This window comes from Canis aureus, chromosome 35 (genome assembly GCF_053574225.1).
Source record: "Canis aureus isolate CA01 chromosome 35, VMU_Caureus_v.1.0, whole genome shotgun sequence".
Taxonomy (NCBI): Eukaryota; Metazoa; Chordata; class Mammalia; order Carnivora; family Canidae; genus Canis; species Canis aureus.
In genome coordinates this window covers 1975976-1989289 of record NC_135645.1, presented here as the reverse complement: position 1 = coordinate 1989289, position 13314 = coordinate 1975976, and the positions used below count along the sequence as shown (strand labels likewise).

Sequence of the window (13314 nt, the reverse complement as noted above, 5' to 3'; positions counted from 1 at the left end):
CAATGTGATCTACCACCAGATCCCTCCCCCTCCATTAAATCCATTCTTTTTTTTTTTTAATATTTATTTATTTTATAGAGAGAGCAGGAGAGACAGAGGCAGATGCAGAGATGCAGAGAAAAACTCAAGCAGATTCCACGCTGAGCGCGGAGCCCAACATAGGACTCAATCTCACAACCCTGAAAACACAACCTAAGCCAAAACCCAAGAGTTGGATGCCCAACTGACTGCACCACCCGGCTGCCCCCAAGATCCACTCTTATAGTATGATGTAAAACACAGTAGAGTTTATCTTTAGAAAACAGAATAGAGGGACGCCTGGGTGGCTCAGCGGTTGAGCGTCTGCCTTTGGCCCAGGGCATCAATCCAGGATTGAGTCCCATGTCAGGCTCCCTGGATGAAGCCTGCTTCTCTCTCTGCCTATGTCTCTGCCTCTCTCTCTATGTCTCTCACGAATAAATAAATAAGATCTAAAAAAAAAGAAAAAAAAAACAGAATGGAGAATATATTTAGATTTCTTAATGATTAGGATATTCAATCAGATATAAATCTATTTTATTGCATTATCACCCTATCCACAGTTCTCTATCAAAATACCAAAGATTATAATGATCATGATTATAGCTAACACTTAGCTATAATTTCTGACCTATATACGTCAGGAAATATTAACCTTTGCATATATTAAATAATTTAATCCTTACAAAAATATTATAAGGTAATACTATTATCCCCATTTGGAAGATGAGGAAATTGAGGCACAGCTAAATTAAATGACTGAGGTCACACACCAAGGACAGGGAAAAAAGGATTTGAACCTAGGCATTCTGACTCTAGGGTCTTTGCACTTAATACCACCACAATGTTGTCTAGTATATAAAATGATCATACATGAATTTAATGAAAAACATATATTACAGGCAGCCCGGGTGGCTCAGCAGTTTAGTGCCACCTTCAGCCCAGGGCCTGATCCTGGAGACCCGGGGTTGAGTCCCACGTCGGGCTCCCTGCACGGAGCCTGCTTCTCCCTCTGCCTGTGTCTCTGCTTCTCTCTCTCTGTGTGTCTCTCATGAATAAATAAATTAAAAAAAAATCTTAAAAAAAAACCCATATATTACACTGTCAGGAATTTAATTTCATCTTTCATAAACAATGGGCTCCTTTCTCACAGGGCCTATCAATGGCAAACTACTCAAGAACTCTAGGGACTTGGTTTGGTTTGGGCCAGAGTAGAAGAGTAGAGAAGACACTGAACTAGGAATCATATCAAATGAATTTAATTCTAGCTCCTTCCAGTATCTTAACTTTAGGTTAAGGTAAGTCCCTTGATTCTTAGAGTTTCTCCATGTAATTAAGGAGGGCTCTAATATAATATACTTAATTTCTAAGTCATGCTAAGGATCAAATGAGAAATTAGACTATAAATCCCTTGATGTAGTGGATATGTTGTTGGTCTTCCCACTGTTCATTCCTCCTGCTTTGAAAAGAGCCCATTTTCATTTGGAGACTCACTTTCACTTGGTCTACATTAAGCTTCAACCTCAAACCCTAGCATCAGATCACATGTACCAAACTTAAACCAATCAGCATATTACCTTCCCCCAACCACAGATATGAGGAGGGAAGGAGAAGGGACGGTAATAGGTGACCTAAGCCAGTCCAATCAGAGTACATTTCAGAACTCACCAGATGGAAACGCTTGGATAAAGACTATCACTTCTTTGTGGATCTGAACCTAGAGCCATGGCTTTGGGAAGCATCCTGTGACAATCTAGTGGCAATCCTATCACCAGGAGAGCCTTTTTGAAAGCGTCAACATAGAGAAAGCAAGCTGATGAGGAGGAGAATTCAGATCCTGAACTAATTGTGCCAACCAATACATCCTCCTTTTTGCTTAAATTAGTTAAACTGGGGATGTCTGGGTGGCTCAGCAGTTGAGCATCTGCCCCCGGCTCAGGTCGTGATCCCGGGGTCCTGGGATCAAGTCCCTGCATGGGTTCCTCCTTCTCTGTGTGTGTCTCTCATGAATAAATAAATAAAATCTTTTTAAAAAAGTTAAACTGGGTTTCTTATCACTTGAAACCATAAAAATCATAACTGGTGCATTTAATACCTAGCAATGAGCACATAGTAGGCACACTCAATTACTATTTGAATAATACTAAGTATAGAAAACCTCCTTGAAATTTTGAAAAGCACTTTATCCATTACTATTTTGTTTTGATGGAAAGGAGTCAAGTTCTTGTCTGTTTATAAGTGTCAAAGATGGCACAACAAAGCTCCCATCCTGTTGAAAGTGTTCTTCCTTATCTGCTTACATACAGTACTTCTATTTTCTAAAGATGACTTTTTTGTCTAACACTGTATTTTTCATTATATTTTAAACCGAACATTACACATTAAACTCAGGTCTTAAGATTCCATGGATTTTTTTAAAAAAGATTTATTTATTCATGAGAGATACACACACACACAGAGAGAGAGAAAGAGAGAGAGAGAGAGAGGCAGAGACACAGGCAGAGGGAGAAGCAGGCTCCACGCAGGGAGCCCGATGTGGGACTCGATCCCGGGACCCCGGGGTCACGCCCTGGGCCGAAGGCAGACGCTTAACCGCTGAGCCACCCAGGTGCCCCAAGATTCTATGGATTTGGAACAAATACACCTAACACTTTTGGGGTTTTATGTAAAACACTTCTGTATCTCATCTATTTACTTAGGAAACAGTACAACACCAAGATCACACACATTCCTTAACAGTAACCAAAAGAATTTTAAAATTATAAAGAGAGTAACTCTCATCTTCCTTCTAGAACTACTAATATTTTTAAAAATTTTGACTCTATAGGTCTCTCAAAAATACTATTTTTCACTGGCTCTCTCAGACCATCCTCATGCTCCCTCACATCTACTAACTTAGACACCATGAAAGCATATAGAATAATTTAATTATTTGTGCCTTTCTGGAAAAAAATTACCAGTTCCCCAAAAGTTACAAAAGATGCCTGCCAGGACACATCAGGTTTGCTAGTGAGAAAAGTAGTGGGAGGATGAAGGCATAGTGAGGATAGTAAATACATATTGGCTTTTAGTTCATTATACTGCAACTTAGTATACCTAAAACCACATCACTTTTACAACATTTACAATTGCCCAGTTCCTCCAACAATAAGAAACAATACTTCCCAAACTGTGTTTATGATAACTGCACCTTTGTAATCAACCAATACATTATGTAAAAATGCAGTGATTTCCTTGGAAAAAGAAGGTGGCTTTAAACATCTACATTCAAGAGAGAAAAAATAAAAATGGCACCTCCTCAGAGCCAATATAGTGTAAGATCAAAATGGGGATGGGAAGCCGGGAATTACCTATGGCTTCCAACCATCGCATGCACGTTAAGCTAGGATGAGTCAGAATGAAAGTAGTTGGAGATAGGATACAGAGCCTCCCTCCCTCTTAAGCTCATTACCGTGTGCCAAAGCTCCCTGCTTCCTTAGTGGTTTATCCTACAAAAAAGTTTCTTTGTCAAAGAAACTATAACAAAAGAGAGACAAAGGGAGCTGACAGCATTTGTAAGGCCTGATCTTCCTAACATTGCTACCTCTTCAGTCCCTAGTCACCTTATCTTTAGTCAAAATCCCCATTGATGCACAGATTCTAAATAAAGACATAATTGCCACCACCACCAGACCACCACCATGCCTATTAAGTGAATTTGTGTTTCCAAATTGCTTTCAAGATACAGAATGTAGTATCTGTGCCTGCAGTTTTTACTCGGATTCACAAAATCTGGCTCCATTTCTGCTGACTCACCTCCCAATACACACTGCTTGCCTTGTTCTTCAATGTTCCAATAAATGCTTGGTTGCATGCCTCAATTTTGCTAAGAAATACAGAGAAGTGGAAATGTGTGTGAGGTGGGAAGGGTGGCAGTGAGGAGATACTGAGGATAAACCTAGTGAATAAGCACTTTTCCAATATAAGTGTCCTAAAGGAAATAAAATTTGGGTACTGGTATGCCTATCCCTGTATTTTATTTTATATTTTTAAAGATTTTCTTTACTTGAGAGAGTAAGCCAGAGAAAAGAACATGAGTGGAAGGGAGGGGCAGAGACAGAAGCAGACTCCCTACCAGGCAGGGAGCCTGATGATGGGGCTCATTCCAGACCCTGGGATCATGACCTGAGCGAAGGCAGACACTTCACCGGCTGAGCCACCCAGGTGCCCCATATGCTTGTGTTTTAAAGATGAAAGGCTCCTACAAGTGTAGTTTTAAGGATTCCCATCCAACCTCTCTTATTCTACTTCCTTATTGCTAGTAGATCTAGTAAGCACCTAGTATGAAAGAGAAGGTAGATTCTGCTTCCTAACCTATGCAACAACCTAAGTAATAGCAAGTTGCAAGCACATATAATCTTCGAGTTCCAAAAACTGAACTCAAATTTGACAGAGTACTACAGGGAACTATCCACAAAAGGAGGAGACATGAATTTTTCCTTTGCATTCTATTCCTTCTTCTTCCATCTCTGGGACATTATCTTCCTCAGTGAAACCATATGCCCAGTAATTTTCTATTGGCAAACCAATGTCCAGTTTCAAAGCTGAGTGAGCAAGCATACTTTATATTTTGGATCCTTACCTGTTTCCATCATTATGAAGCTTAAAAAAGTGGTGCTCTTAAGAGGCAAGCTCTGTGGACTCCTAGGTCAAAGTGCATCTAACACTCATGGCATTAATAATGTCATCTGCTGTGCGCTTAGGCCATTTGGAAGATGAGTGCAATCATGTTACCCCTGTGTAAAGGCCTCTGAAGTTGGAGGGAGGATATGTCTAACCCACAGCAGGGAGAGGGGCTGGACTGACAAGCCATGAAGACCTCACAGGCCAAAACTGGCCCACTGCCTGCTTTTGTAACTAAAGTTTTATTGGAACATGACCATGTTCATTCACTGATGTATTACTGTCTATGGCTGCTTTTGTGCTATAACTGCAGAGGTGAGTACTTAGCAATAGACACTGTATGACTGATAAAGCCTAATACTTACTATCTGGCCCTTTACTGAAAAAAGTTTGCCAACTCTTATACTAAATGAAGAAGGAACCAGTTTTATTAATAATTTGGTAGCAAATCCTACTTAGATTATGCAAACAATTATAAAGTAGAAATCAGTGTTAGGAATATGATTATTTCAAGAAACTGAAATTGGACTGTAACTTTCTGATATAGGACTACTACAGTTTTATGTCACTGAACTGTATATTATCACACTGTATAGAATAAGTCATAGTAAGTATGCCTGATTTGGGAAATTCTAAATGGAAAGGTAAAAGTCACAATATAACCCACACTGACAGATTAGTTTTAAACCAGAGCTCAATATTACGGCTCAATATTGGAGGCTACTAAATTGCCACATCTAAGATCTTAGCTTTGAACTTGATCTCTTCCCTCTAATTTCTTCAGAGAAACCTTTATTCAACAAACACTGAGTGGGCACTTACACTGTGCCAGACCCTGAGCTCACCCTGGAACAAAATAAAGTTTGTTTGTTTGTTTGTTTGTTTGTTTATTTATTTATTTATTTATTTTTTATTTATGATAGTCACAGAGAGAGAGAGAGAGAGAGGCAGAGACAGAGGCAGAGGGAGAAGCAGGCTCCATGCACCGGGAGCCCAACGTGGGATTCGATCCCGGATCTCCAGGATCACGCCCTGGGCCAAAGGCAGGCGCCAAACCGCTGCGCCACCCAGGGATCCCCAAAATAAAGTTTATATTTGGGCCTGGCCACACAACAGAACATTTCAGGAAAGAGATTATCCTAAAAACCACAAGGGACACTTGGTTGAATAATTTTGCTCTCCCACTACAAAATTCAGTAAGTAAACCCTGTGTTTAGATTCTGTTCTTCCGGGGATCCCTGGGTGGCTCAGCAGTTTAGAGCCTGCCTTCGGCCCAGGGCGTGGTCCTGGAGTCCCGGGATCAAGTCCCACATCAGGCTCCCTGTGTGGAGCCTGCTTCTCCCTCTACCTGTGTCTCTGCCCCCCCCCCCCCCTCTCTCTCTCTCTCTGCGTCTCTCATGAATAAATAAAGAAAAATTTAAAAAAAAATTTTAAAAGATTCTGCTCTTCCTAGAGCGGGTTATGGAATTTATACAGCTCTAAGGCAGATTCAGAGAGTCTGGGATTTTATTTTTTTTTTTATTTTTTTTTTTATTTTTTGAGTCTGGGATTTTAACAAAAATATTTATATCTTCATTTTTACTAACCTCTGGCAAATTCACTATTTCCTTCAATTATGAAGATAAGCCACAACAGTAATAGATTTTGTCACTAATAGAAATCTTAGGTATTTTCAGATGATGTTACACTTACTAGAAATATCTTGAAATAGTGTTTAAATATATGATCATTTTTAAATTATATGATCATAAGATCCATTGACAGTAAATATTATTTACTCTGCTAATAAAAATCATATTTGGTATTATATTATATTGATTGATTGAAGGTTCCATGCTGAGCAAAGAGCACAACATGGGGCTTGAATTCACAACTCTCAAATGACTGAGCCACCTAGGTGTCCCTTATATCACACATTTTAAAAACATTTTGATAACTATATTTCAAAATAGTTTCCTTTAGCTTGGTGTAATAATATTATTCCAAAAGGGAATCCACAAGGTTTTACCATACTGCCAAAGGGGCCCGTGGCACAAAAAAAAATTAAGATTTCTAGTCTAGGGCCAAAAAATAAACAAAGATAATCACATCTAAGATAATTCTCTTTAGATTAAAAAAAAACTATCTAAAAAACAAAAAACTACCTGTTTTCTGTTAAGTGCACACACCCATTTTGTTCTCTAGCATAGAGCAAAGACCATATGTCACTTTTTTTTTTTTTTTACCAGCCTTCACTTCAAACTGGTTTCCAAATAGTTGTGAATGTGATATAACAGCCTGGCCGATCCAGGGGTTCCCCTGGCTCATTAGCAGTCATTCTAGTACAAATACAGAAAGTATCAAATTAATATAACTTTTAACAAGAGAGTTATCAAAAGAAAAAGATAAAACAGAAACCAAAAAAAGCCAACTATATATCTACCTACTAATCTGTTTTGCAAACAGTAAAATACAAACAATTCAATTATTTATATTAATGAGGTAATGTAGGTAAACAACATAGTACCAAATATTTGTTAGAGACTCACAAACAGTCATTTCTTTTTTTCCCTTCTGGAATGGAGTTCATGGCACATGCTGTAATATAGAGTATATTAAAAAAATGTATATTCCCTGAATTTACTGAAAGAATTGTAGAAGAGGGAATTCTCTATTAGTAGAAAAGCCAGGGGATCCCTGGGTGGCGCAGTGGTTTGGCGCCTGCCTTTGGCCCAGGACACAATCCTGGAGACCCGGGATCGAGTCCCATGTTGGCCTCCCAGTGCATGGAGCCTGCTTCTCCCTCTGCCTGTGTCTCTGCCTCTCTCTCTCTGTGCGTGACTATCATAAATTAAAAAAATATTAAAAAAAAAAAAAAAAAAGAAAAGCCGGGCAGCTCTGGTGGTGCAGCGGTTTAGCGCCGCCTGCAGCCCAGGGCTTGATCCTGGAGACCCTGGATCGAGTCCCACGTCAGGCTCTCTGTATGATGCCTGCTTCTCCCTCTGCCTGTGTCTCTGCCTCTCTCTCTCTCTCTCTCTCTGTCTCTATGAATAAATAAATAAAATCTTAAAAAAATAAAATAAAATAAAAAAAAGAAAAGCCAAAAGATCTGACTTCAGATCAGTTATGCAAATATATGAAAAGCATAAGAAAATTACATTATCAGATATTTTGTCATTATCCAACATTAATAACAATAGCAAATTACTATGTTTGCTTTTTCTATAAATATTTTAGAAATTAATTCTTATCAGCATTTATAACATGGAAAAGTTATTCAGCTCCCTAGGAGAATCAGGTCTAACCTAGATTTAGACAGCTCCACAGGGGAATCATGAATGGGGTCTGGTGGTTTACAAACTCCACGAGACTGAGTACAAAATTTGGTGAGCACGCCTATGTTTCAGATTATAAAAGACTTTAAGCGGAAGAACAGTTACCTCTGCCATAGTTAGAAAAGCTAAAACAAGAGAAAGCAAACAATTCTTCCCATAGTCACAGAGTGAGTCAGTGTTAACATCAGATAAAGTAACCTGGGATTTCTAAATCTAAGGCTCTGATTAGATTATTCTCCCTAAGGGATCACATATCCAAAGAGAAAGTCCCCAAGAAAAATAAAACCTCACCTACTTACAGGAAGAGAAATCATAGGTTCAGTAAAGAATTAAAGATCATTCTTTATCAATCAGGCCCTTATAACTGGTTTTTGAAGGGAATTTGCAAAGCAGGGAAGGTCAAAAAGAATCCTTTAACAAACAAAAGGACCCCAAAGGCAGTGCTGCAATCCCCAAGCCTAAATGTCTTCTCTTACAAGTCAGTTACTTTGAAGCATTTACAACTGACCCTTGAACAACACAAAGATTAGGGGTTCTGTCCCTCAACACACACACTGGTTGAAAATCTGCATATAACATTTTTTAAAAGTCTTTTTTTTTTTTTTTTTTATCTGACAGACTGAGAGAGAGCACAAGCATGGGGAGTGGCAGGCAGAGGGAGAGACAGAAGTGAGTTCTCCACAGAGCAGAGAGCCCAATGTGGGGCTTGATCTCAGGATCCTGAGACCATGACCTGAGCCAAAAGCAGAAGCTTAACCAGCTCAGCCACTCAGGCACCCCTGCATATGACTTTTGACTCCTTCAAAACAAGTCTACTATTGACCAATAACATACATAGTTGATTAACTTATTTGGATGTTATACATATTATTGTATTCTTACAAAAAGTTAACTAGAGAAAAGGTCATGGTCCTGGGATCCTAGGATGGAGCCCCAGGTCAGGGAGTCTGCTTCTCCCTCTCTTTCTCTCCTTGCTTAAGTAAATAAACAAAATCTTTAAAAGAAAATAAAATCATAAGGGGGTACTTGAGTGGCTCCATTGATTAAGCATCTGACTCTGGATTTTAGATCAAATCATTACCTCAGGGTTGTAAGATGAAGCCCCAAGTCAGCTCCAAGCTAGGCATGGAGTCTGCTAAAGATTCTCTCTTCTCCATCTCCCTCTGCTCCTTCACTCCACCTTTCTATCTATCTATCTATCTATCTATCTAGGAAGGAAGGAAGGAAGGAAGGAAGGAAGGAAGGAAGGAAGGAGAAAGAAAGAAAAAGAAAGAAAAAGAAAGAAAAAGAAAGAAAGAAAAGAAAAGAAAAAGAAAGAAAAAAGAAAGAAAAGAAAAGAAAAGAAAAGAAAAGAAAAGAAAAGAAAAGAAAAGAAAAGAAAAGAAAGAAAGAAAGAAAGAAAGAAAGAAAGAAAGGGAGGGAGGGAGGAGGGAGGGAGGAAGGAGGGAGGGGGAGAGGAAGGAAGGAAGGAAGGAAGGCAGGCAGGCAGGCAGGCAGGCAGGCAGGCAGGCGCCTGGGTGGCTCAGTGGTTGAGCGTCTGCCTTTGGCTCAGGGTGTGATCCCAGAGTCTCTGGATCCAGTCCCATGTTGGGCTCCCTGCAAGGAGCCTGCTTCTCCCTCTGCCACTGTGTCTCTGCCTCTCTTTCTGTGTCTCTCATGAATAAATAAAATCAAGAAAGGAAAGGAAAGGAAAGGAAAGGAAAGGAAAAAGGAAAGGGGAAAGGAGAGGAGAGGAGAGAAGAGAAGAGGAGAGGAGAGGAAAGGAAAAGTAGGCAGGGAAGAAAAAACACATTTACAGTATTGTATTTATAAAAAAAAAAAAAATCCACATATATGTGGACTCACTCCTGCAACTCAAACCTGTGTTGCTCAAGGGTCAACTGTATTCCATTACAGAAATTCTTGAGTAATCCCTTTCAGTTACTAATGTTTTAGAAAAAGGTATAACTAGCCATTTTTTAGCTAAACAGAGTCTCCCCTGTCAATCACAACTCATTAGCTTACCATTCAAGAATCTTTCTGAATTCCCTTCCTCTATCACAAAGTGTATGTGTGTGTAGGAGCTGGGGGAGGGGGGGACTATTGGGTCAACAAATTCGTACAGTGCCAGATCAATCAAAATTCCCTCAAGCTTCTTCTATTTTTTTTTAATTCTTATTTATTTATGATAGTCACACAGAGAGAGAGAGAGAGAGGCAGAGACACAGGCAGAGGGAGAAGCAGGCTCCATGCACCGGGAGCCCGACCTGGGATTTGATCCCGGGTTTCCAGGATCGTGCCCTGGGCCAAAGGCAGGCGCTAAACCGCTGCGCCACCCAGGGATCCCTCAAGCTTTTTCTATTAAATATCGCTTTAAAAAAACACCGGGTGGTACAATCGGTAGCACCTTCTACAAAGGTTTGTAGAGAGGAGGGAATGACACTCACTTTAGTTCATTTCATCTGCTCTGCTGACCACGCTCCTCAATGGGGATCAGGAGGGGATAAAGCCACCTGGTGAAACATCGCCAGCGCTACCCGCGGTGTTGGTGTTATTCCCTGTTGGTCAGCCTTGGCCTCTGGTCGGTGAGTCTTCGAGCTGGGGAGTTAGAGACCTCAAAGCCTCTCCCACGTGGCATTCCTGTCAGCACTGCTGGCCTTCCCAGCATCTCCCTTTTCTCCCCGGGATGGTCGCCATCGGCCTTACCACGGATTATTGCGCCAATCTCATTTTCAATTGGGATTTTTTTTTTTTTAAGATTTTATTTATTCATGAGAGACACACACACACACAGAGAGGCAGAGACACAGGCAGAGGGAGAAGCAGGCTCCATGCTGGGAGCCCGACGTGGGACTCGATCCCTCCCGGGTCTCCAGGGTCACGCCCTGGGCCGAAGGCGGCGCTACAGCGCTGAGCCACCGGGCTGGGCTGCCCAACCGGGATCTCAGTTAGCAGCAATCCTGCGCCCCTGCGGGACCACCGACTACCAAGGTGAAGGATCCTGGCGGCCCCATCTCCCCAAGCCCGCTTTGCTCTGGGCAGAAAGCGCCCTGTCGCTCTCTGGGGCTCCCTTCCCAGGCCCTGCCCTCGCTCCGCAAAGCTGCCCCTTTCTCCGTGTCTGTTCCTGGCAGTCTTTCCGCCCGCAGCCCCGCATCCTCACCGCCTCTACAGATAGCGCTGTCCCCACCTCAGCGCGGGAGGTCTGGTCCCGCCGGCTGGCACCTGGGGTTCGGGTCCTCGGTCACCTCTGGGACGCCTTCTCCGGGTAAGCCCCCCTGGTGGAACCCGCCCCCAGCCACGCAGCCAGTCTCCCAACTTTTTTTTTTTTTCTTTTTAAAAAATATTTCACTCATTTGAGAGAGAGAGAGAGAGAGAGAGAAGCAGGCTCCATGCAGGGAGCCCGACGCGGGCCTCGATCCCGGGACCCCGGGGTCACGCCCCGGGCCCAAGGCAGGCGCCCCCCCGCCGAGCCCCCCGGGGATCCCGCAGTCTCCGCGCTTCTCAACAGTCCCCCCAGCAGAGTTCGCGGCTGTCGCGCCGAGAGAAACCCCGCGTGCCCTGGGCTGCACCTGGGACCCACCTCACAGCGCCTCACGCCCGCAGACCTGAAGCGAGCTGCATCAAACACGGTTCCTACGTGGACACACGGAGGTTCCCTGCTGTGCTCCATTTACAAAAAAAATAAATAAATAAAAATAAAAAATAAAATAAAAAAGCAGCCCACCGCCTGAGGTGCTACCCCGAGCAGGCCGGAGCCCGCAGGGCAGGAGCCGTGAATCCGGCCGCAGGTTCCCAGGGGCGGCGCGGAAGCCGGGGCTCGGGCGCGAGTGCGCCTCCCCGCCCCGGGACTGCGGCCGCGAAGCCCGGCCCGGCCCCGGCGCCAGCTCCCCGCCCGCCCGCGGACCCCGCAGTACCACGTCCGCCCCTCAGGCCCGCTCGAGGCTCCAACGCCCCCTCGCCGCCGCCCGCCGGGCCCTCGCGGCGCGTCCGCTCCGGCTCCCGCTCCCGTCACCGCCCGCCGAGCCGCGGCTGCGCCCGTGGCCGCCTCACTTCCCCGCGCCGAGTCCCTCGCGGCCCCTGGCCCGCGCCCCGGGGTCAGAGTCCGTCGCTCGGTCCTCGCGGGCGGCTCCTCCTCGGTCACAGCCGCTCGCTGTCACGACCCCGGGGTCACAGCAGCCCCGCGCGCCCCCTCACAGCCCCCTCGCGGGCGGCGCCCCCAGCCCCGCGCCCCGCGCCCCGCGTCCTCCCGGGGAGAGGCGCAGGGACACGCACGCCACGGCCCCTCACCTGCGGCGCACGCTCCCCCGGCGCCAGTCCCGGCCGCTCTCCCCGCGGCGCCGCGGCGCGGACCAGGGGCGTTGAGGAGGTTGCGGGGAGACGCCCGGGAAAGGCAGCTGGCGGAAGAGCACGCCGGAAGTCCCGCCCCCCGCCCGCCCCCTTGTCAATCCGCCCACGACGCTTCCCCGAAAACCGCGACCCCTGACACAGCAGTTCCGCCGCCACGGAGGCCCGGGGACGGCGTGGCCGAGCGGAAACCACCCGGCGCGGGGCGGGCGGGGCGGGGCGGGGCTGCGGCAGCCTCCGCGTGAGGAGATCCGGCCGCGAACCGCCGCGCCCGCTCGCCGACGGCCGGGCAGACGCCTCAGGCCCGCGGCCCCCGCGACCCCCGCGACCGGGGCCCACCCAGCGGCTCCCCGAGGAGGGCGGGCGGTACAGGACGCCGGTAGGGAGCGCGCGGGAGCCGACGGGGGCGGGAGCCGACGGGGGGGCGGGGCGGGGCGGCGCAGCGCCGGAGGCGCCCCCTGGACTCCGCGCGACCCGCGCCGGGCCCGGGCCAGGGCGTCTTAGGGCGTCCGCTCCCTCTGCCTCGGCTCCGGAGCCCCGGGAGGCATCGGGCCGGAGCCGGGACCCTTCCCCTCGACCCGTGAGCGCTGTGAGGCGCCGCGGCAGGAGCCGGGCAGACACGGGCAGGGGGCGGGGGCGGGGCGGCGGCGGCCGTGAGGGCCGTGAGGGCCGTGAGGGCCGTGCGAAAGAGCCTTGATGCGCAGAGTCATCTCGGTGTTGAGTTAGAAGAGTGAAAACTTGTAATCAGTCCCTCAGTACGGAAATGGCAAAGAAAACTAACGGCATGACCCAGTGGAATGAGTGCAGCGACTCAACAATGCTTATGAAAACCGTGACGGAAATAAAATGACATAAATACTGGCACACGGTGTCAGGAGGAGTGAAAAATCAGGGTACAGAATTGTGTGGATGCTTTTTTTGAACTCTGAAAATAAAAAAATAAACCGCTGGTAGACAACACACCCAAATATTTACAATTGGTTATGCCTGAACAATT

The 13314-nt window shown here is 45.8% G+C and overlaps 2 long non-coding RNA genes across 3 annotated transcripts in view; both read left to right on the top strand.

Moving 5' to 3' along the window:
- Positions 1–10753: 10753 nt before the first annotated feature.
- On the top strand, positions 10754–11688 carry LOC144305455 (uncharacterized). Its single transcript, XR_013372467.1, has 2 exons — positions 10754–11238; positions 11482–11688. It is a non-coding gene; the product is annotated as an uncharacterized LOC144305455 (long non-coding RNA).
- An 842-nt stretch (positions 11689–12530) lies between these two features.
- LOC144305453 (uncharacterized) overlaps positions 12531–13314 on the top strand; it is a 36180-nt gene continuing 35396 nt past the window's right edge. The window contains exon 1 of one of the 2 annotated variants that reach the window (XR_013372464.1): positions 12531–12696. This is a non-coding gene — a long non-coding RNA (uncharacterized LOC144305453). The remainder of the gene's footprint in view (positions 12697–13314) is intronic. The other variant, XR_013372465.1, reaches the window with a different exon arrangement.